This window comes from Scyliorhinus torazame, chromosome 2 (genome assembly GCF_047496885.1).
Source record: "Scyliorhinus torazame isolate Kashiwa2021f chromosome 2, sScyTor2.1, whole genome shotgun sequence".
Taxonomy (NCBI): Eukaryota; Metazoa; Chordata; class Chondrichthyes; order Carcharhiniformes; family Scyliorhinidae; genus Scyliorhinus; species Scyliorhinus torazame.
Window position 1 is genome coordinate 299,865,977 of NC_092708.1, and position 22,855 is coordinate 299,888,831.

Sequence of the window (22,855 nt, forward strand, 5' to 3'; positions counted from 1 at the left end):
ATTTTCATTTCATTTCAAGATGGCTGAGTATATAAATTCTAAGAACGTAATTCAGTCACTGTCTGAAAAGTTCCTGTGTGGATTATATTCAGTGCCGAGAAAGACCATGGACTGTTGCACCTTTGTTCCAACAAAGAAACTTCAAAGGGAGCAATGCAAAAGCTGAACTGTAATATCGTACAGAGGTAATAGAGGCTGATTACCATCTCAGCAGAATACATCTCCTATGAGTTATATCCTAGGCATAATGTGAGTTGAAAGAAAGCAGTTTCTGGGTAAAAGAACTGAGGGGGTTGAATAAAGAAGTTCATCCCTCCTTAGATGTATCTTGTCTGGGATGATAACAAATTTGAGGGACCTTGCCCACGGAATGGCTGTAACTTGTTTTTTTTAAATAAACATTTTATTGAGGTATTTTTGGTATTGTAACAACAAAATAAACAATGTTCATGAAGCTACAAAAATTGTGCAAAAGCCGACTCCCTTCCTTACAAGTCCCACCTTTATTAACCTCCTACTCTAAGCTAAACTAAACCCCCCCCCCCCCCCGCCCTTCTGCTGATGATTAATTTTCCACGAATAAGTCGACAAACGGTTGTCACCTCCGGGTGAACCCTAACAGTGACCCTCTCAAGGCGAACTTGATTTTCTCCAAACAGGGAAAGCTAGCCATGTCCGATAGCCAGGTCTCCGACCTCGGGGGCTTTGAGTCCCTCCAAGCTAATGGTATCCGTTTCCGGGCTACCAGGGAAGCAAAGGCTAGAACGTCTGCCTCTTTCTCCTCCTGGATTCCCGGGTCTTCCGACACCCCAAAAATTGCCACCTCTGGACTCAGTGCCACCCTTGTTTTTAAGACCGTGGACATGACATCCGCAAACCCCTGCCAAAATCCCCTAAGCTTCGGACATGCCCAGAACATGTGGACATGGTTCGCTGGTCCTCCCGCGCATTTTGCACAACTGTCTTCCATCCCAAAGAATCTGCTCATCCGGGCCAGTCATGTGAGCCCGGTGAACGACCTTAAATTGTATCAGGCTGAGCTTGGCACATGTTGCGGACACATTGACTCTACTCAACGCGTCCGCCCATAGACCATCCTCTATCTCTCCTCCCAGCTCCTCTTCCCACTTGCGCTCAACTCCTCGGTCTGCGTCTCCTCTGACCCCATAAGTTCCTTGTAAATGTCAGAGACGCTCCCTTCTCCAACCCACCGTCTGGAAACTACCCTGTCCTGAATCCCCCTTAGCGGTAGGAGCGGGAAGGTTGACACCTGTTTACGTAGGAAGTCACCTGCACATACCTGAATTTGTTTCCCCCAGCCAACCCAAAGTTCTCCTCCAGCGCCCTCATACTCTGAAAGCTCCCCTCTATAAACATGTCCCCCATCCTCTCAATCCCTGCTCTCCACCATATCCGGAACCCCCATCCATACTTCCCGGGACAAACAGTTGATTATTACAGATTGGGGACCAGACCGATGCTCCCTCTGCTCCCACATGTCTCTTCCATTGCCCCCAGACTCTCAGGGCCGCCGCCACCATGGGGCTGGTGGAGTACCGTGCCGGCGGGAACGGCAGACGCGCAGTTACCAACTCCCCCAGACTGGTGCCCTTGAATGAAGCCGCCTCCATACGCTCCCATGCCGACCCCTCCCCACCACCCACTTCCTGATCATGGTTATATTCGCCGCCCAGTAATGGTTACTAAACTTTGGCAGCACCAGCTGCCCTCTACCTGACTCCGCTCAAGCATTACCTTCCTTACTCGCGGGGTCTTGCTCGCCCAAACGAAGCCAGTGATCACTTTGTTGACCCGTTTAAAAAAGGACCGCGGAATAAAGGTGGGGAGACACTGAAATACAAACAGGAATCTCGGCAGGACCGTCATCTTCACTGTCTGCACCCTCCCAGCCAGTGACAACGGAAGCGCGTCCCACCTCCGAAAATCGTCCTTCATTTGGTCTACTAGCAGTGCCAGATTTAATTTATGCAGCCGGTCCCATTCCCGTGCCACTTGAATGCCTCGGTACCTAAAGCTTCCCCCTACTAATCTAAATGGCAGCTCCCCCAATCGCCCCTCCTGTCCCCTCGCCTGGACCGCAAACATCTCACTTTTCCCCATATTTAGCTTATACCCCAAAAACTGGCCAAATTCCCCTAGAATCCTCAGCAGTGAGTACGGCCTGTAGGACCCACACAGCTCTGGGTTCTTGTCCCGCTTCAGAATCAGCAGAATCGTGGCCTGTGACATCGGCGGGGGCAGCACCCCTCTTTCCCTTGCCTCATTGAACATCCTCATCAACACTGGCCCCAATATCCCAGAGAACTTTTTATAAAACTCCACTGGGTACCCGTCCGGCCCCGGAGTTTTACCCGACTGCATGGCCTTCAGACCCTCCACTATCTCTTCCAACCCGGTCAGGGTACCCAGCCCTTCTACCGGCTCCCCGTCCACCTTTGGGAAATTCACCCCTCCAAGAAGTGCCTCATCCCCTCCGGCCCCGTAGGGGGTTCCGGCCTGTACAGCCTACTGTAGAAATCCCTAAACGCCTTATTCATCCCTGCTGAATCTCCAGCCAGGTTCCCATCTCCGTCATCCCTATCTCCCTGGCTGCCTCCCTCTTTCTAAGCTGCTGTGCAAGCATTCTGCTGGCCTTCTCTCCATGCTCACAGATCGCCCCCCTAGCCTTTCTCAACAAGTCGAACTCCGCCTGTAGACTCTGCCGTTCCCTCAAAAGCCCTTCCTCTGGGGTCTCCGCATACCTCCCATCGATCTGTAGTATCTCCTTTACCGGTCGGTCTGTCTCTGCCCTGTCCAACTTCTCCTGATGGGCTCGTATCAAGATCAGCTCCCCTCTGACCACCGCCTTCAGTGCTTCCCAGACCACCGCTGCTGAAATTTCCTCCATGTCGTTGACCTGCAGGTAGTTCTAAATACATTTCCTCAGCCGCTCGCACACCCCTTAGTCAGCCAAAAGTCCCACCTCTGGCCTCCATTGCGGGCGCTGGTTACTGTCTTTACTAACCTGCAGGTCAACCCAGTGAGGAGCTGAGATTGTGATCGCCGAGTACCCCGTGTCCACCACCCCAGCCAGTAAGGCTCTGCTCAAAATAAAGAAATCAATCCGGGAGTACACTTTATGCACGTGTGAGCAGAAGCAGAACATCTTCACCCTCGGCTGCCCAAATCTCCATGGATCTCCCCCCCCCCCCCCCCCCCCCCCCCCCAACCCTTTTAGTTCCTTTGCCATTGCTGGCACTCTGCACGTTTTTGAGCTTGACCGGTCCAAGCCAGGGTCAATAACTGTGTTGAAGTCCCCTCCCATGACCAACCTGTGCAAGTCCAGGTCCGGTATCTTCCCCAGCATCCTCTTTATAAACTCCACATCATCCCAATTTGGCGCATATACATTCACTAATACCACCTGCACCCCCTCCAGTTTCCCACTGACCATAATATACCGACCTCCCACATCCGAGACTATTCTACCCCCTTCAAACAACACCCGCTTATTGATCAGGATCGCAACCCCTCTAGTCTTTGAGTCTAGTCCTGAGTGAAAGACCTGACTGACCCAGCCTTTCCTCAATCTAACCTGGTCAGTTACCCCAAGGTGCGTCTCCTGCAACATTACCACTTCTGCCTTCAGACCCTAAGATGCACGAACACACATGCTCCCTTGACCGGCCCATTTAACCCTCGAATATTCCAGGTGATCAGCCTAGTTGGGGGGCTCATTGCCCCCCCACTTCGCCGATCAACCAGCCCCTTTTTTTGGCCCGCCTCCAGCCCATGCTCCGCACCTCTACCGGTCCGCCCCCAGGCAGCCTCTGCCCCCAAGCCCCTCTCTGTCCCTTAGACCAAGTCCCTCCCTCGTCAGCAGAACATTTATCCCCCCCCCGAGTAACAACACCCTGTAACCCAACCCCTTTAATAAACCGAACATATGCACCCCACCCCCCCCCCCCCCACTGCGCTTCCGTGAGCTAGCCCGCCCAGCTAGCTTGGTGGCCCCCATCCCTGGCGCCGGATAGTCTCCCACCCATTGTTCCCTTCCCCCCGCTCATACAAACATACTCCAACAAGCTACTCTGCTTCTCATCTCCATTTCATTTCCACACTTGACTAATTTTAATTTTAGAAGTCCCAACTGCCACTCTGTTCTGCTTCACTTCATTTCTAGCTGACTCCATGGCATGGGGCCAAAACATTTCTAACTCTAATTTTGGGTGTGTTGGCGGGTTGTTTCTCGACGGCCGCGTTGGCGAGATCCTGGCCCGTGTTCAACGGCACTTAGTGCTGAAAATGAACCCCACAAGCTTCTCTGCTGTCTCGCCATCTGACTTGCTTGACTCAGCCGCAGGTTAGAGTCATAGAATCCCTGCAGTGCAGAAGGAGGCCAGTCGGCCCATCGGGTCTGCACTGACACTCTGAAAGAGCACTTCACCCAAGCTCACTCCCCCGCCCTATCCCATTAACCCCTTAATCTAACTTACACATCTTTTTGCACACTAAGGGCAATTTAGCATGGCCAATCCACCTAACGTGCATATCTTTGGACTGTGGGAGGAAACCGGAGTAACCGGAGGAAACCCACACAGACACGGGTAGAACGTGCAGACTCCACACAGACAGTGACCCAAGGACGGAATTGAACCCAGGTCCCTGGCGCTGTGAGACAGCAGTGCTAACCTGTGCTATCTTCTCGCCTGTAATAATAGGGAATTGCTTTAAAACATTCCCTCACCACTCACTCCCAGTCAACACACAAGCATGGCAGCGCGCAGACCTGCTCCTCGCTTTGGGGATGATGACAGGCCAGGCTTCTGAACACTGTGGGTGAGAGGCAGGACATCCTGTTCCCCCCCGCTGAGGGGGTCGGAGAACCAGCATCAGCAATGTCACTTAGGAGGCAGTGGCAGCAGCTTTCAGTTCAGGCAGGAGGACCACTGAGCAATGTCGGAAGAAGACCAACATTGCCGAACTGCAATGGTAAGGTATCACCTCCTTCCTGGCATCAGTTCCGCCTCCCACCCCTCAATTTCCCAACCGCCCTACCCCCACAGATCACTGGCTGACACCTTGCATCCTCCCCACATCCGATCTTCATGCTTGTTCCTCAGCACCCCTTGGCTCACCAGTACTATCTCTTCATGCCCAGATGTGATGCCCATACATGCCACCTGCTATAGATCCCCCCTGACCCATCAAGCATGCAATTCACAATGCCCTCTCTTTGTCTCCGCAGGAGAAGATAGCCCGTAATAAGCGGGAAAGGGCAAAGACGGGGATGGAGTTCCAGAGATCCGAGTCCTCACCCACTATGAGGACCGGGCTCTGGAGGTCACGGGGTTGACCGAGGAGAGAGCAGTCACCGGTAGCAAGGTTGGCCAATGCCACAGAGGTCAGGATCTACTGCCTCTTCATCCAGATAATCTGTCTCAAGTGAATAGTTCATTGAAGGCAAAATGATCCTTCCCTCTCACTGACCACATGTCCAATTTCTCACAGGATCTCCATCTGATGAGTCAGGGGCATCCAAGAGACAAACGTGGGAGGAGAGCTCCGAGGAGACCACCATCGAGGCATCACAGCTATCACCCCCACCTTCCGCCAGCGCAGAGAGACAGCAGTCCAGACAGGGGCAATGGGAAGCATTATAGCTGTAATATTTAGCTTCAGCTTGCAGCTCCAAATGTCCATTCCTCAAAGGAGAGCAGCTGTGCCTGCATCTGGTTGCCACAGATCCATTATCTGCATGCCATTCATAGCTTTTGAGTAGGGATCTGTGATTGATAGCTTGTAAAAATCCATCTGCAGTTTTGTCAGATTTGGCAGCTTCACGATTGGCGAGACCACAAGTGTTCAGCGCCCATGGGGACTGGGGAATCACGGGAGGCCCGAGCATAGGGCGCCGGACCCATTAAATAGATACCAATGGGTTATTAAGACCCATTTACAGGGCAGCAAGGTGGTGCAGTGGTTAGCCCTGCTGCCTCACGGCGCCGAGGTCCCAGGTTCGATCCCGGCTCTGGGTCACTGTCTGTGTGGAGTTTGCACATTCTCCCCGTGTTTGTGTGGGTTGTGCCCCCACATCCCAGAGATGTGCAGGGTAGATGGATTGGCCACGCTAAACTACCCCCCCCCCCCCCCCCAATGCTGACGGTCAGTTTTCCTTAAAGAAGTCGATGAACGGCTGCCACCTCCGAGAGAACCCCTGTATTGAACCCCTTAAGGCGAACTTAATCTTTTCTAGCCTGAGTAACCCTGCCACACCCTGACATTGGAGGCCCTCCGACCCAGCAAAATCCGTCTCCGGGCCACCAGGGAGGCAAAGGCCAAAACGCTGGCCTTTCTTCCCCCCTGGGCTCCCGGATCTTCCGACACTCCAAATATTGTCATCTCTGGACTCGGAGTCACCCTCCTTTCCAGGACCTCTGACTTGACATCTGAGAATCCCTGTCAAAATCCCCTCAGCTTCGGACACGCCCAAAATATATGTACATGATTCGCCGGACTTCCCCCGAACCGTCCACATTTGTCCTCCACCTCCTCAAAAAACCTACTCATCCGGGCCACAGTCATATGAGCCTTGTGAACCACCTTGAACTGGATCAGGCTAAGCCTGGCATTCGATGAGGATGCATTGACTCTTTTCAGGGCCTTCTCCCATAGCCCAACCTCCAACTCCCCTCCCAACTCGTCCTCCCACTTCTTCTTCACCTCCCCGATTGGGACCCCTTCTCAGTTCCTTGTATATTTCTGAGACCCCCCCCTTCCCAACCCGTTTCAGACATCACCCTATCCTGTAGTCCCTTTAGAGGGAGGCGAGGGAAGCTTGGAACCTGCCTCTGGACAAAGTCCCGTACCTGCAGGTACCGAAACCCGTCCCCACCCGGCAACTCAAACTCCACCTCTAGTTCCTCCAGGAACCCCTCCTCAATGAAGAGATCCCCAATCTCTCAATCCCTGCCCGCTGCCACTTCCTAAAGTCCCCATTCCAGCGCCCCCCCCCCCGGAGCAAACCGGTGATTGTCACAGATCAGTGACCCCACCGACGCCCCCGCCAGTCCCATGTGCTGCCTCCATTGCCCCCACACTCTCTGGGCTGCCACTACCACTGGGCGTCTGGAGTACCGAGCCGGCGAGAATGGCAGAGGTGCCGTTAATAGAGCCTCCAGACTCGTGACCTTTTAAGATGCCGCCTCCACTCGCTCCCACACCGACCCCTCCCCCACCATCCACTTCCTAACCATTGAAATATTAGCCGCCCAGTAGTAGTTAATAAAGTTCGGAAGGGCCAAGCCTCTCTCCCCCGTTCAAGAAGGACCTTCTTCACCCTCGGGGCTTTCCCAGCCCATATAAAACCCGAGATCACCGCGTTCACTTTCCGAAAAATATAAAGATTGGGATACATTGAAACACAAACAACAATCTCGGGAGGACTGTCATTTTCAGTCTGTACCCTCACCGCCCATGACGGCGGAGCATGTCCCACCTGCGGAAATCCTCTTTCATTTGCTCAATCACCCTGCCCAAATTTAATTTAATTTATGAAGCTGCCCCCAGTTCCTTGCCACCTGAATCCCCAGATAACTAAAACTCCTTCCCACCACTTTGAATGGCATCTCCCTCAGTCTCCTCTCCTGCCCCCTGCCTGGACCGCGAAGACCTCGCTCTTGCTCATGTTTAGTTTGTAACCTGAGAACCGGCCAAATTCCTCCAGTATTCCCATAATTCCTGCAATCCCCCCCCAACGGGTCTGTTATATACAGGAGCAAATTGTCCGCATAGAGCGAGACCCTATGCTCCACCCCCGCCTCTCACTATCCTCAGCCAAATGTTCGATGTCCTTAGTGCCACTGCCGAGGGCTCTATGGCCAGGGCAAACAGTAGTGGGGAGAATGGGCACCCCTGCCCTATCCCCCTGCACAGACTAAAATACTCCGACCGGACCCGGTTGGTCCTTACATTCGCTACCGGTGCCTGATAAAGTAACCGGACCCAATCCACGAATCCCTGACCGAACCTGAACCTTCCCAGGACACCCCACAGGTACCTCCACTCCATCCGATCAAAGGCCTTCTCTGCATCCAAGACCACCATCACCTCGACGTCACGCCCCTCCGCAGGCACCATTATCGCATTTAGGAGCCGTCTAATCTTGGACGTCAGGTGTCGGCCCTTCAAAAATCCCGTCTGGTCGTCCCCTATTACCTCTGGGACACAATCCTCTATGCGAGTGGCCAAGATCTTTGCCAGCAATTTTGCATCCACATTCAACAGGGAGATCAGCCTATATGACCCACAACTCTGCGGATCCTTATCCCGCTTCAAAATACGGAAAATCGTTCCTGCGACAGCGTTGGGGAGAGCACTCCCAGCTCCTTAGTCTTATTAAAAGCCTTCAGCAGGGGCGGCCCCCGCAACCCGGAAAACTTTTTCTAAAACTCAACTGGGTACCCATCGGGTCCCGGGGCCTTACCCGATTGCATCGCCACCAGCCCATCTATAACCTCCCCAATCCTAATTGGCGCTCCCAATCCCTCCACCAACTCCTCATCTATCCTCGGGAACTCCAGCCCCCCCCTGGAATCGTTTCATAACCCTCCTCCCTGGCTGGGGGTTCCGATTTATACAATCTACTGTAGAACTCCCGAAACCCATCATTTACCCCCGCCGGATCCAAAATCACCTTCCCCCCTTTATCCTTTACTCTCCCAACCTCTCTCGCCACCTCCTGTTTCCTCAATTGATGCGCCAACGTCCTGCTGGCTTTTCTCCCATATTCATATATCGCCCCCTTTACCCTCCTCATCTGTCCCTCCACCTTACCTGTGGACAGGCGTACAAATTCCAGCTGCAGTCTCTGATGCTCCTTCAAAAGCCCGTCATCCGGAGACTCCGCATGCCTCCTGTGCACCTGTAAAATTTCGCCTACCAGCCTGTCCAACTCCGCCTGCTCTGTCTTCTCCTTATGTGCCCGGATTGAGATGAGTTCCCCCCTAATAATCGCCTCCAGTGTCTCCCACATCACCCCCCCCCCGAAACTCACCTGTGTCATTGATCTTTACATATCCCCGAATGGCCTCTCTCGCCTGCTCGCACACCTCCTCCTCCACTAACAGCCCCACATCTAACCTCCATTGCGGCCGTTGGGCTTTTCCTTTGTCGACTTGCAGATCTACCCACTGCAGGGCGTGGTCCGACACCACAGTTGCTGAATATACAGCGTCCACCACTTCAGCCAGCAGTGTTTTGTCCAACACAAAGAAGTCTATCCAGGAATACACCTTGTGTACATGGGAGTCGAATGAGAACTCTTCACTCCTTGGCCTCCCAAATCGCCACGGATCAATCCCCCAATGCGCCCCATAAACACCCGCAGCTCCTTTGCCGTAGCTGATACCCTCCCAGACCTAGAACTCGACCGATCCTGCCTCAGACCCAGGACGGTGTTGAAATCTCCCCCCATAATCAGTCGATGTGAATCCAAGTCCGGGATCTTCCCCAGCACCCGTCTAGCAAACTCAACATCATCCCGGTTTGGGGCATATATATTTACCAATACCACAGCCATTCCCTCCAGCTTTCCACTAACCACAATGTATCTACCCCCTGGGTCCGTCTCTATCTTCCCCACCTTGAACGCCACCCGTTTATTGACCAGGATTGCCACACCCCTCGTTTTAAAGTCTAATCCTGAATGATACACGTGCCCAAACCATCCCTTCCTCAACCTAATCCGATTCCCCCACCTTCAAATGTGTCTCCTGCAACGTGGCCACGTCCGCCTTCAGTTGCCTCAAGTGCGTGAACACACGGGCCCTTTTGACTGGCCCATTCAATCCCCGAATGTTCCACGTGACCAACCTGGTCGCCTCCTCCTCCCCTCCCCCACTCTCCCCGCCGATCAACCATAACCACTACTAGGCCAGTCTTCGGCCCATGTCCCGCACCTCCCCTGACCCGCCCTCGGGCAACCACCGTCATCAACCCTCCTCCTCCTCCAATTTGAAAGTCCCCTCCCCATCAGCAGTCTAGCCCCCCCTCCCCCCCACATTGATCTTCAGCTCACCCCCACTTTGCTTCTGTGAACTAGCGCTCCCAGCTAGCATGGCAGCCCCTGCCCATGGCGCCTAGCATCTTACCCCCCACTGGTTCCCCTCCCCCGCACTTTGTGCAAACAGTCTATTCTCCTTCATAAAGTCCGCTGCCTCCTCCGACGAGCCAAAGTACCACTCCTGGCCACCATAGGTCACCCATAGGCTGGCCGGGTACAGTAGTCCAAACTTTATGCCCTTCTTGTACAGGGCCAACTTGACCTTATTAAAGCTTGCCCTCTTTGCGAGCTCTGCTCCCAGGTCTTGCTACACCCGGATCTCGACCTCTTCCCACGTACACCGCCTTGTCTGCCTGGCCCACCTCATAATGGTATCCTTGTCCAGGAACCAATGTAATCACACCACCATCGCCCTCAGCGGCTCACCCCCCCTGGGGCTTGCGCATCAGTGCCCTGTGGGCCCGATCCACCTCCAGCGGTCAATCAAATGCACCTTCCCCAAGCAGCTTTTCCAACATCTTCCCCACATACGTACAGCAACCGATCCACGATCCAAACGTACTGCCTCCGAGAATGATTTTCCAGGTCCTCCACTTTCTCCAGCAGCCTCTTCTGCTAGTCGCGCAGCAAGCTAAACTACTTTTAACAACCCTTTTTATTTTATTTACTTTCCAGGCTAAAAGGCAACATTTTCCATTTTTACCCACTAAAAACATTATGAAAGCAGCTGCGCACAATTACCCATGAGAAGCATCATTAAATAACTAGTTGCATGTTCTTTGGGTCATCCAAGGATGGTAGCTTTTGATACACATTTCTCCATCTTTAACTTTGTTTTCATGTTTTATTTGCCCTTAAAACATTCACAACTTTCGGAAATTTCATCATAGTGCTTCATCACAATAAATCAACCTAGCATCCTGTCTTATCTGAGTGCTTAACCAACTTCCCGTACCAGCCTCCCCGAACAGGTGCCGGAATGTGGCGACTGGGGGCTTTTCACAGTAACTTCATTTGAAGCCTACTTATGACAATAAGCGATTTTCATTTTTTCATTTCAACTTAGGAAAACCGCGAGCATGCTGTTTTGTGAATAACCACATGGTTGGAGTTTGCGGGTGATGGTTTAGATTTAAGAAAGGATATGCAAAGCCTATATATTTGGTGGGGGGAAAGGGGGGGGAGAGGCAAGTGTGGGGTCAGGGAGGTTTGTGGCAAATTTGGACTCATTTGTACAAATTTGTTTCAGTGCTCCAATTGTTCTTAGAGGCCACTAATGGGCCCACAACACACATGCACATACATCTGGGGTGGATGTCATTTCTCACCTCATTGGTGAGCGTATTAGCGTGCGCACAGTGAATAGCCGCCAGAAAAATGTAGAGCAAGCAGATTGTGATGTCAATCAGCCTGCAACACTGACTTGATGCCAATGACTCAATGCTCCAGTTAACTTTCTCTCTCAAACTCGCACAGCTGAAAACACATTCAGCAGCTGGAAGGATTCCCACTAGCCTTTTAACTGCCTGCAGGTTATTTCTTTTATTTCTTTTGGCTGTTGCTATAATTCTAGAACTGTTTGGTGTTTTCTATAGTTGTTTAAAGTTACTAAAGCCTACAGGTGTGGCAGCTGCTGAAGGAGGTTTGGCAAAATCCATGCATCTTCGCAAACCCGTTTCTCCCAGATGTAGGTATACATTCTCCTGGAAACACATCATGACTTGGGGAGCAATCAGAGGGCATGCAGAATATGTCAAGTTGCCGGAAGAGGAGGAGGGGAGCAATAACTCTTAACAGGAAACCATATCAGCCCAGGGAACCATTTTCCGATGTGACCTCAGTGAGGAACAATGTATAAGATGTCAGCCACGGTCTCAGGAATGGACGTCCCAGCGCCAGCACTATCACCTCCATAGGGGTTAGGATATTCTGGCAAACCTGTCCCTTTCCATTTAGCACCTGCTGTCTCGGATTGTGTGCCACCTTGTTTGGCAAAGAGAGTGGAGTGTTTTATTGCGTGTTCTGCAATCTGTTTGTTGATGTGGCTGTCATGGTTGGATAGCTGGCATCATGTGCAAATTGTGAGAAGTGTGTGAGGCTTGCACAGGTGCTAGATGTGAGTGTGAGGTGAAACAAATGAATGAGTCCTGATTGCTAGAGATTGCTAGAGATTGTAGCTATGGGAGTGATATGGGTGAGATTTGAGCAGTGTCTGAGTCTATTAGTGCATATGATAAAGGTGCATGCACCGACTTGACCACTTATAGCAGACCATTGAACATCTTGCAGCACCCCAACAAGGTCTTCAGGGCTTGACTGTCATTAGCTTCCTTGGCTATCTGCACCCACCATCATCTGAATGTGTCTGTAATGCCATACCAGCCCTTTGTTGATACAGGGCGTGATTCTCCTGATTTGATTTTGAGTGTTGCCGCCACTGGACAAACTGTGTTCCCTCTGGCGATGGCATTGCTGCTGAGGCGCTTTTCAATGGCACTTTGATACTTTTTTGGAGAAGGGCAGGTTTTGCACTAGTCTTGAGAAGGGCGGGGTCTAAACCCGCTGACAGGTCCCGTACCTCAGGGATCGGGGTGCCGTTTCATAATAATATTGTAGCCCCCCCCCCCCCCCCCCAACCAATCACTGGCAAAGCCCCCCACTCCAAATTGCTCGCAAGGTCCCACCCCCCAAATTGCTGGCAAGGGCTGTCCCCCAGATGCTAACAAGGCCCCCCACCAAGCGAGCGATATCCCATTATCGCTCTCCAAATTCCATCCTTCAAGCCCTTCCCCCCCCTCAGGCCCTGCCCTTTGGCAGTGTCAAAATGGCGCCATGGATTCCAAGAGGGGAAAGAGAGTGCGTATTCCCTCTACACTCATTCCAGGGTTCCGGGGGGCGGGGGGGGGGGGTCTTTCAATGAAGTTAGGATCAAGGGGGCTGGGCTGGAGGAGCTCAGGCCAGGGCCATGTGGCAGGTCTTTCCTCTGTAGCTTTGAAAATCATTAAACTGTCTTTCAGCATGTCAAGTTGTAGTTAAAAGTCTTCCCTCTGTAGCTTTGAACCCTTTGATATCTGTCCCAGCATGTCAAGTTCCTAAACCTGTCAGATGACGGTGAAAAGTCAACTCTCTGATGTGTTGGAAACCTTTTGAAGTGCTTTTTTCACAGTCAATTTAAATCTTCTTTTATTTATTCAAGCCTCTGGGCATGCTGAGAAGCCTAAAAGCTTTGAACTGTATTGTTTACATTCAGTTTCCTGGCCCATTAGCTTTTACAAGCCTCCTGATTGACAGCGCAAGGCTATTTAAAAGGAGGGATTATCTTTGTTTCTTTTTATAGCTCTTCAATGTCCATTAACTCTGAAGTGCTTTCTATGCTGAGCTGGTGTTCTTTCTAACCACAGTTTTTTTAAAGAAGCTGTCCCTTTGTTCTGAAGTGCTTCCTAGAAAGAGGTTAGACAGCCTCTGTAGAGGAGAAATCAGACTCGTCAGTGCCGAGTGAATCTTAGGAACTGATTTGGGAGGAAGTATGTTCGATTGGCTAACTGGCAACTGGTGGATTGGTGATGGTCAGTGATTGGCTCCTATGTGATTATTTCTGATGGAGCTGGGCAGAAGTGTTTTGACCTTGGAAGAAGAAGGAATGCGCACTCTCTCTCTCGCTGAAAGAACGGCTTTATTGTTCTGAAATCAGTGAGTGCCTGACACATCTTTGCTGTAATCTTGAAAGGATCCTGAATCAATAGAAAAAGTCGACAACCTTGCCAGAGAAAACCATCAGAAGCCTCTTGACCCTTAAAGGAAGAGGAGCTGTGTTTTCTCCCTCTCTCCGCTGCCGTTGCCTGCTGTTTCTGTGAGTCTGCAGTGAAGATCATTATAAGCTGAATGAAAGAAAGTACCAAACTGAAGGCCTAACCCTGTGAAAGAAACTAACTGGAAGGCATCCATCTGAATCAAAATCCTTTTGTTTAATTGCATTTTCTTTACCTTCCAACCACCCTTTCCCCTCTGTTGTTTGTCTGTGTGTATGTGCGTAGAGAGAGTGGGGGTAGTTAGAAAGGAGGGGTTGGGAAAGGGGTACTAGATAGTCAGTTACATTTTTCTGTCAGTTTAATTATAATTACTATTAACAATAAAAGGTTACTTGTGTTTAAATTTTATAGATGACTGGTGACTGTAGTCAATTTAACTCAACCAAAGCCACGGGTATTAATATAAAATGTAATTTCCCCTGTGTTGCGACTCCGGGGCAAGTGGGGCTGGAATTGACCGGTGTGTCATAACAATAATGCCTGTGTTATCTCATGTAATGCCATCATTCAATGTTTCCCAAGTCAGAACCACTTCCTGCATGTCTGCCAGCATCTGCTCTAACTCCATTGCACCTCCCCTTTAGCTCAGTGGGCTAGACAGCTGGCTTGTAATGCATAACAAGGCCAGCAGCACGGGTTCAATTCCCATACCGGCTTACCTGAACAGGCGCCGGAATGTGGCGACTGGGGGCTTTTCACGTAACTTCATACTTGTGACAATAAAAGATTATTATTATTAAGAGATACAGGCTAGCTTTAAGCCCTCCTTGATATTGTCCCCCTGCCAACGATTCCAATAAATTGACTGTGCAGTAGGTGCTGGCTAGATACTGAAATCATTAAACTGAGCAGGCAGCATGAATGCGGCACAGGTTCGTGTTTCAGGATGCCAATGTCCATTTTCATGGGCTATCAAAGTTAGACCACCACTCCAGGGGATCTTGATAATGTGAAATCATTCATTCATCTCCTCAAAACACATGTTTCAGATATCCTTGTAGTGCATTTTTTTTCTACAAAGCCAAAGTGTACAAGATTAAAGGGAAAGGTCACTGGCACACATGACAAAAAGGGACCACATGTGGACCACAGGACAGCACGGTGGCACAATGGTTTGCACTGCTGTCTCACAGTGCCAGGGACCCAGTTCACTTCTGAGCTTGGGTGGTTGTGTGGAGTTTACACATTCTCTCGTGTCTGTGTAGGTTTCTTCCGGGTGCTCTGGTTTCCTCCCACAGTCCAAAGATGTGCAGGATTGACCATGATAAAAATTGCACCTTAGTATCCAAGGATGGGCAGTGTAATGTTCTTGTCGGATGGCCTGATTTATATTACAAGAACACTTGTAGCTAAAGCTATGAACAATGTATTGACATTAACTGTGGGTCAACTATATACATAACAACAGACGAATAACAGTATGATCATGCACAAGCAACCTCTCTCTTCCAGCTCTCCAGTCAGTCTGAAGTCACCTGACTCTAACATTCACTGATATACTAATGAGGTTCCCAGTGGTCAGCCGGTGAATTACAACAGAACCATGATATCACCACAGGCAGGTTGGGTAGAGTTTCAGTGATAGGGAAGGGGAGTGGGCTTGGGTAGGGTGCTCTTTCAGTGGGTCGGTGCAGACTCAGTGGGCTGAATGGGCTCCTTCTGCACTGTAGGGTTTCTATGTAAAACAATTTAAGATAAGGAAATCAGGTTGTCTTCAGGAGTTTCTTCTGGTATTGTCCTCGGCCTAACCATCTTCAGCTGCTTCATGAATGAACTTCCTTCTGTCATAAGATCAGAAGTCAGGATGATCGCTGATGATTGCACAGTGTTCAGTGCCATCCATGACTGCTCAGTTACTGAAGCAGTCTGTGTCCACATTCAATAATACCTGGACAATATTCAGACTTGGGCTAATAAGTGGCAAGTAACATTTGCACCACACAAGTGGCAAATGGTGACCATCTCGAACAAAAGAGAATCCAACCATCTCCAATACGGAACGCTGCCCTGCTGCGGCCTCCCCAGGGCGGCCAGTAGATCCCGGGAGGCTGGTAGATGCAGGGTACATAGGCCTTAAGTAGATTTAAGGCCAATTTAGGCGGGTGTGGCTTGGTCGGGTTCCTGATCCTGATGTTCGTGGGACTTGGGTAAATCCCACTAGGCTTTGTGGCTGTTGGGAAGCCCGCGAATCCCCAGCATCACCCAGCCACGTCCCTCCCCCATTGAAGCGCAATGTGGCTGATAGATCACACCCACTGTCTGGATCCCTTAATGTACTACTGCAACAAATATATACCTTAACCCAGGATTTTAAACCTCTGACTGCAACAGATATAAAATACAATGGGCACGATCTAACTAAAATGGAACAGAGCTCTGAGACGAGCGCGTTTAGCTGGGGCGTTGCAGTGCCGAGAAACACCATGCTATCTATCGGGACTCTGCTTCAATTCAGGGCTTCAGTGAGGAACATCCTGCCAAGGTCGCAGTTAGTGCCTTTTCCTGCACTGATGAGCTACACTCCCTGGAACTCCTCAGTGCAGGCGGAGTTTGGGATGATATTTTTAAATAGCGTCCCCAATCTCATGATACCCCCCGACGCGACCCACAGACCCCTTCCAAAGCTCCAACTCACCTATAAGGGGGCCCTTGGGGTGAACCCCCCTGCATCCCACCACGGACGCAGGGCACCCCCGAGCCTGATTCCTGGTGCGGGTAAAATGCCAGCCTGGCACCCTGGTAGTGCCTCTGCAAACTGGCAGTAGCACCTGGATTGGTGGCATTGTGAGGCTGCTAGGCTAACAGTGCCAGCTGGCAGGATGGCACAAGCAGTGCTGGGATGCCAGTCTGCCCAGAGGGCAAGCACTTGGGAGCTTCCAATCTCCTGGGAGACCCCCACAAGTGCCACTCCATCTGGCCCCTGTTTGTGGGGACCAGCACTGAACGGTGCTCGCCCGAGGTCTCCAAGGCAAAGGGGTTAGACCCCAAGGCCTCGGGTAGATTAGGGGAGTGCATGCCAGAGTGAGGCTAGCTGTCTTGCTCTAATATGCAGATTTTCAAAATAGTGATCCCGCCCATAATGGGCAGGATTCAGAACACAACATCCAGTTGATGGCACCCATCATATATACCGATTTTTTAACATTCATCACACAGTAAAGAAATGCATCAAAAAATTAAATGGAACTGTACTGCCAGAGGAAACAAAATCCACAGAAATGTATCATGTTACAATATTGTTAGGATAAAAATCAATTCAATAGAAATCTCAAATGCCTGCATTCTTGTAATGTTACACCATAGATTACATGTTCATTAACATCTGGGTTCTTGACAATAAGTTATCACTAGTTCTTTTGTCAGAGCATTGATTCCTTTTTATTTATTTCTTAAAACTAATTGCACCAGACAGTAAGTAATAAAATAAATATCCGAGGAGAGAGGTGCGCTAATAAGAACATATTTAGAATTTATGAGTTACTGCGTGCTCATATGTGACATAGCTATCAAATCATTAAACCTCTGAACATTCTTTCATGTAAAAGAAAATCACTTTTAAACTATTTGCCGCCATCTTGATGCTGGTGCATTTAGATGAAGAAAACTATAATTAAATGAGATTCAGGTATTCTGGAATTGAAATTCAGCTCAGTGGAGCCTCTTTGTTGGGTTCTATGTGGCCTTTTAAGGTTCTAAAAGGCAATCATGTCATAAGCACAGACTTCAGACATGATTACGACCGGGCACTTTGTTGGTAAGACACAAAACATCAAGAAATAAAAAGGAAGAAGGAACTTGAAACAATCACAATCACTAAAAAAAAGGAACCAGGAAAACTACTAGAATGAAAGAATGGCAAGTCTCTTGATCTGATAACCTGCATACTCGCGCCTGAAAAGAAGTGGCTGCAGAGATAGTGGATGCATTGGTTGTGATCTTCCAAAATTCCCTAGATTCTGGAAAGGCACTAGCACATTAGGAAAACACAAATGTAACAACCCTGTTCAAGAAAAGATGGACATGGAGATCAGAAAGCTATGGAGCAGTTAGCTTTACATCTGGCATAAGAAAGATGCTAGAATCTGTTATTCAGGAGGCAATAGCAGGATATTTTAAAAATCATAATGCATTCAGGCAGTGTAAACATGGTTTTGTGAAAAGGAAATCATGTTTGACTAATTTATTCAAATTCTTTGAGCATGGTAAGATGGGTATAGAGGTAAGATGGGTATAGAGGGTTATGGGCCAAGTGCGGGCAACTGGGACTAGCTTAATGGTAAAAACTGGGCGGCATGGACTGGTTGGGCCGAAGGGCCTGTTTCCATGCTGTAAACTTCTATGATTCTATGATTCTATGTAACAGACAGGATGGATAAAGGGAAATATGTAAATCGGCTGTGCTGTGAGGTACAACCAAAGATTACTTCACAAAATAAGAGTTCATGGTGAAGGCAGCAACATATTCACATGGATAGATAATTAGTTAGAATTCACCCTCCACAGGACTTCACGCCCCCCCCCCCGCTAGTTCTTCCTCCCACTTGGCCTTAATCCCGTCCAGCGTCGCTGTGTCCTCCGTCAGAATCCTCCTATAAATTCCAGAAGTACTCCCCTCTTCCGCCCCTGCCAACAACAGTACCCTCGCCACCAACAAAAGTGGCGGCAACACCGGGAATTTCGAAAAAACCCTCCGAGCAAAATTCCGAACCTGCAAGTATCTGAACGCCTCCAATTGTGTAAACCGGTACTTCTGCACTAACTCCTCCAGATTCAATCCCCCCCTCCAGGAATAAATCACTCATTACTGCCACCCCTTTATCCTCCCAGCCTCTAAACCTGACATCCAATTTAGCCGGTTCAAACATGTGATTGTCCCTAATCGGAGTCATCTTCAACCCTTTCCCACCTTAAAATGGTGCTGTCATAGAACATAGAACATTACAGCGCAGTACAGGCCCTTCGGCCCTCGATGTTGCGCCGACGTGTGAAACCAATCTAAAGCCCATCTACACTATTCCCTTATCGTCCATATGTCTATCCAATGACCATTTGAATACCCTTAGTGTTGGCGAGTCCACTACTGTTGCAGACAGGGCATTCCACACCGTTACTACTCTCTGGGTAAAGAACCTACCTCTGACATCTGTCTTATATCTATCTCCCCTCAATTTAAAGCTGTGTCCCCTCGTGCAAGTCAAACCCATCCGAGGAAAAAGGCTCTCACTGTTTACCCTATCCAATCCTCTGATCATCTTGTATGCCTCAATTAAGTCACCTCTTAACCTTCTTCTCTCTAATGAAAACAGCCTCTAGTCCCTCAGCCTTTCCTCATAAGATCTTCCCTCCATACCAGGCAACATTATGGTAAATCTCCTCTGCACCCTTTCCAATGTTTCCACATCCTTCCTATAATGCGGTGACCAGAATTGCACGCAATACTCCAAATGCGGCCGCACCAGAGTTTTGTACAGCTGCAACATGACCTCATGGCTCCGAAACTCAATCCCTCTACCAATAAAAGCTAACACACCGTACGCCTTCTTAACAACCCTCTCAACCTGAGTGGCAACTTTCAGGGATCTATGTACATGGACACCGAGATCTCTCTGCTCATCCACATTGCCAAGAATCTTACCATTAGCCCAGTACTCTGTCTTCCTGTTATTCCTTCCAAAATGAATCACCTCACACTTTTCTGCATTAAACTCCATTTGCCACCTCTCAGCCCAGCGCTGCAGCTTATCTATGTCCCTCTGTAACTTGTAACATCCTTCCGCACTGTCCACAACTCCACCGACTTTAGTGTCATCTGCAAATTTACTCACCTATCCTTCTACGCCCTCCTCCAGGTCATTTATATAAATGACAAACAGCAGTGGCCCCAAAACAGATCCTTGTGGTACACCACTAGTAACTGGACTCCAGGCTGAACAATTCCCATCAACCGCCACCCTTTGTCTTCTTCCAGCTAGCCAATTGCCTCCATATTTTAATGTGGCCACCAAACCCGGATTCCCTGAAGGTTTTCCTGGAGCAAACAGCAGCGGAGCCATCACTAATGTCCGCAGCCCTGTCCCCTTACACGACATAGCTCACCTAGACTGCCTCCTGATCCCCGCACTAGCCTAACACCACCTCCGCAGTCACCGCCCAGTGATAGTACATCAGGTTTGGCAGCGCCAAACCTCCAGACTGCTGGTCCCTCTGTAGGACCCGATTCTGAAACCATCCGCATCCCTAAGTGTGTAAAATGAGAACTCGTCAAATGAAACAACAGAACCCCCAAGTTAAGCCCCTGCCCCAACGGAGTGACCGGAAAACATTTGCTTTCTTCAAAATTATATTCATTCCCAGAGAAAGCCCCAAAGTGTCTTAACAACCCCTTTATTTATTTATTTATTTATTTACTTTTTCTGAGTTACAAAGCCAGGGCTCAGAGTGTGGACAGGGGCGAATGTCTAATCCAGCTCCTTGCCTGCTCCAAAAATCAATTCAATTTCAAATTGAATCCAATTCATGGTCCCCACAAGAGAGACATACTAGATCTGAGACGAAAGGCAGAGCAGATACCACACTTGATCTTAGCCAAAAGGCCGAGAAGCGATTAACAGCTCCATTATGTCCTCCAGCTTGGGAACCGGGTTTGTAATGTACAACAATAGGTCATCAGCATAAAGCAACACCCTATGCTCCTCCCCCTTCTCATGATCCCCCTCCACTTATCCAAACTTCTCACAATCGCCCAATCGCCAATGTGAATAGGATGGGAGGTGAAAGGGCACCCTTGCCTCGTTCCCATATGCAACCTGAGCTAACATTATTTGTCCGAGCACTGGCCCTTGGTTTCTTGTACAACAGTTTTACACGCAACACAAACTTAGGTCCTATCCCAAAAGGTCCCATCCCAAACTGCTCCAACACCGCAAACAACTACCCCCCCTCTACCCAATCAAAGACGTTCTCAGCATTTAACGCCACCATCACTTCTTATTTCCACCAACGCCACCCCCCTGCCTGAGAGAGGACCGCATTCAGTAGGCACCACATTGAGTAGATAGATAATCACCTACCCTTCACAAAACCCGCTTGATCCTCCCCTACCATCTGCGGGAGACACTCCTCCAGCCTGAGTGGCAGCATATTTGCCATGCTGGCACAGTGGTTAGCACTGTTAGTTCACAGCGCCAGGGTCCCGGGTTTGATTCCCGCTTGGGTCACTGTATTTTGCGCAGTCTGCACGTTCTCCCCGTATCTGCATGGGTTTCCTCCGGGTGCTCCGTTTTCCTCCCACAAGTCCTGAAAGATGTTCTGTTAGGTGAATTGGACATTCTGAATTCTCCCTCTGTGTACCCGAACAGACACCGGAGTGTGGCGACTGGGGATTTTCACAGTAACTTCATTGCAGTGTTACATAGGATTTACAGTACAGGAGGCTATTCGGCCCATCGAGTCTGCACTGGGGCTTGGAGAGAGCACCCTACTTAAGCCCATGCTTCCACCCTATCCCCGTAACCCAGTAACACCACCGAACCTTTTTGGACACGAAGGGCAATTTATCATGGCCAATCCACCTAACCTGCACATCTTTGGACTGTGGGAGGAAACCGGAGCACCCGGTGGAAACCCAAGCAGATACAGGGAGAATGTGCAGATTCCGCACAGACAGTGACCCAAGCCGGGAATTGAACCTGGGCCCTTGGAGCTGTGAAGCAACTGTGCTACCATGCTGCTCCCGTTACCATGTTAATATAAACCTACTTGTAACAATAATAAAAATTATTATTATTATAACAGTCTTTGCATCCACATTTAACAATGAAGTTGGCCGTTATGACCCACGCTCCACCAGGTCCTTGTGAAATGGACGCCTGATTCATCATCTCCAGGAGTGGCCACCGGGCCACCAAGTCTTCAAGTGCCTCCACCAGTACTGGCACCAATCGGTCTGCAAACATTTTATACAATTCCGCTGGAAGCCCATCTGGCCTGGTGCCTTCTCCAACTGTATATGCAACTCCCTGGTGCCTTCTCCAACTCCAACTGCCACCTTCCTATCCTCCTCCACCCCCAACGGCTCATCCAACTCTTCTCGATCTTTCTCCTCCACCCTGGGATTCTCCAACCCCTTCAAACATCCCACCGTGTCTGAATGATCTTCCGCCCGGCTCCGAACTGCACAACTTCTCATAAAACTCTTCAAACACTCGGTTCATCTTCTCCAGCGCCAACACTGCTCCCCCTCCACTCTCAACCCTGCATAATTTTCCGGGAAGCCACCTACCGCCTCAACTGGCTCGCCAGCCTTCTCCGCATACTCAGAAACTTCTCCTGTCTCAACTGTCGCACCCCCTTACCCATGGACACCAGACCAAACTGTGTCTGCAACATCTTCCTACTGGCCAAAAGCTCTGAAGTAGAGTCCTCCAAATACTTCCGACATACCTCCAGTATCTCATTCACCAACCCTTCACGTTCCTTCCTTGCTTCCCTATCCACCTGCGCCTTGTATGCAATCGCAACCCCCTCACCACTGCCTTCAATGCATCCCTTCCAACAAGATCAAAACCTCCCCATTCTTGTTACACCCCATGTACTCAACCACCACCTTGGCCAGCCCAAAAATCTTGGCCGGGACAAAAACCCAGATCCGTTAGCAGCCTCACATCAAAATTCCATACCGGCCTTTGGGCCGTCCCCCTCTCTAGAATCACGTCTCCCAGGTGCAGAGCATGGTCGGAGATCACAATCACTGAATACTCCGCTTTCCTCACCCCTGGCAATAACAACCTCCCCATTATTAGAGATGCATGTGATAAAGGAATATCTGTGATCATGGGTGATTATAATCTGCACATAGATTAGGCAAATCAAATTAGCCACAATAATGTAGAGGAGGAACTCTTGGAGTGTGTACGGGATGATTTTCTTGACCAATATGTGGAGGAACCAACGAGAGAGCAGACCCTCTTAGACTGGGTACTGT

At 49.8% G+C, this 22,855-nt stretch overlaps 1 protein-coding gene and 1 pseudogene across 3 annotated transcripts in view; one reads left to right on the forward strand and one right to left on the reverse strand.

The window, feature by feature from the left end:
- The window catches only part of slc25a21 (solute carrier family 25 member 21), a 920,696-nt gene that overhangs the window by 814,161 nt on the left and 83,680 nt on the right, over window positions 1-22,855 (forward strand). The window lies entirely within an intron of this gene.
- Window positions 20,308-20,477, reverse strand: LOC140408078 (U2 spliceosomal RNA; annotated as a pseudogene).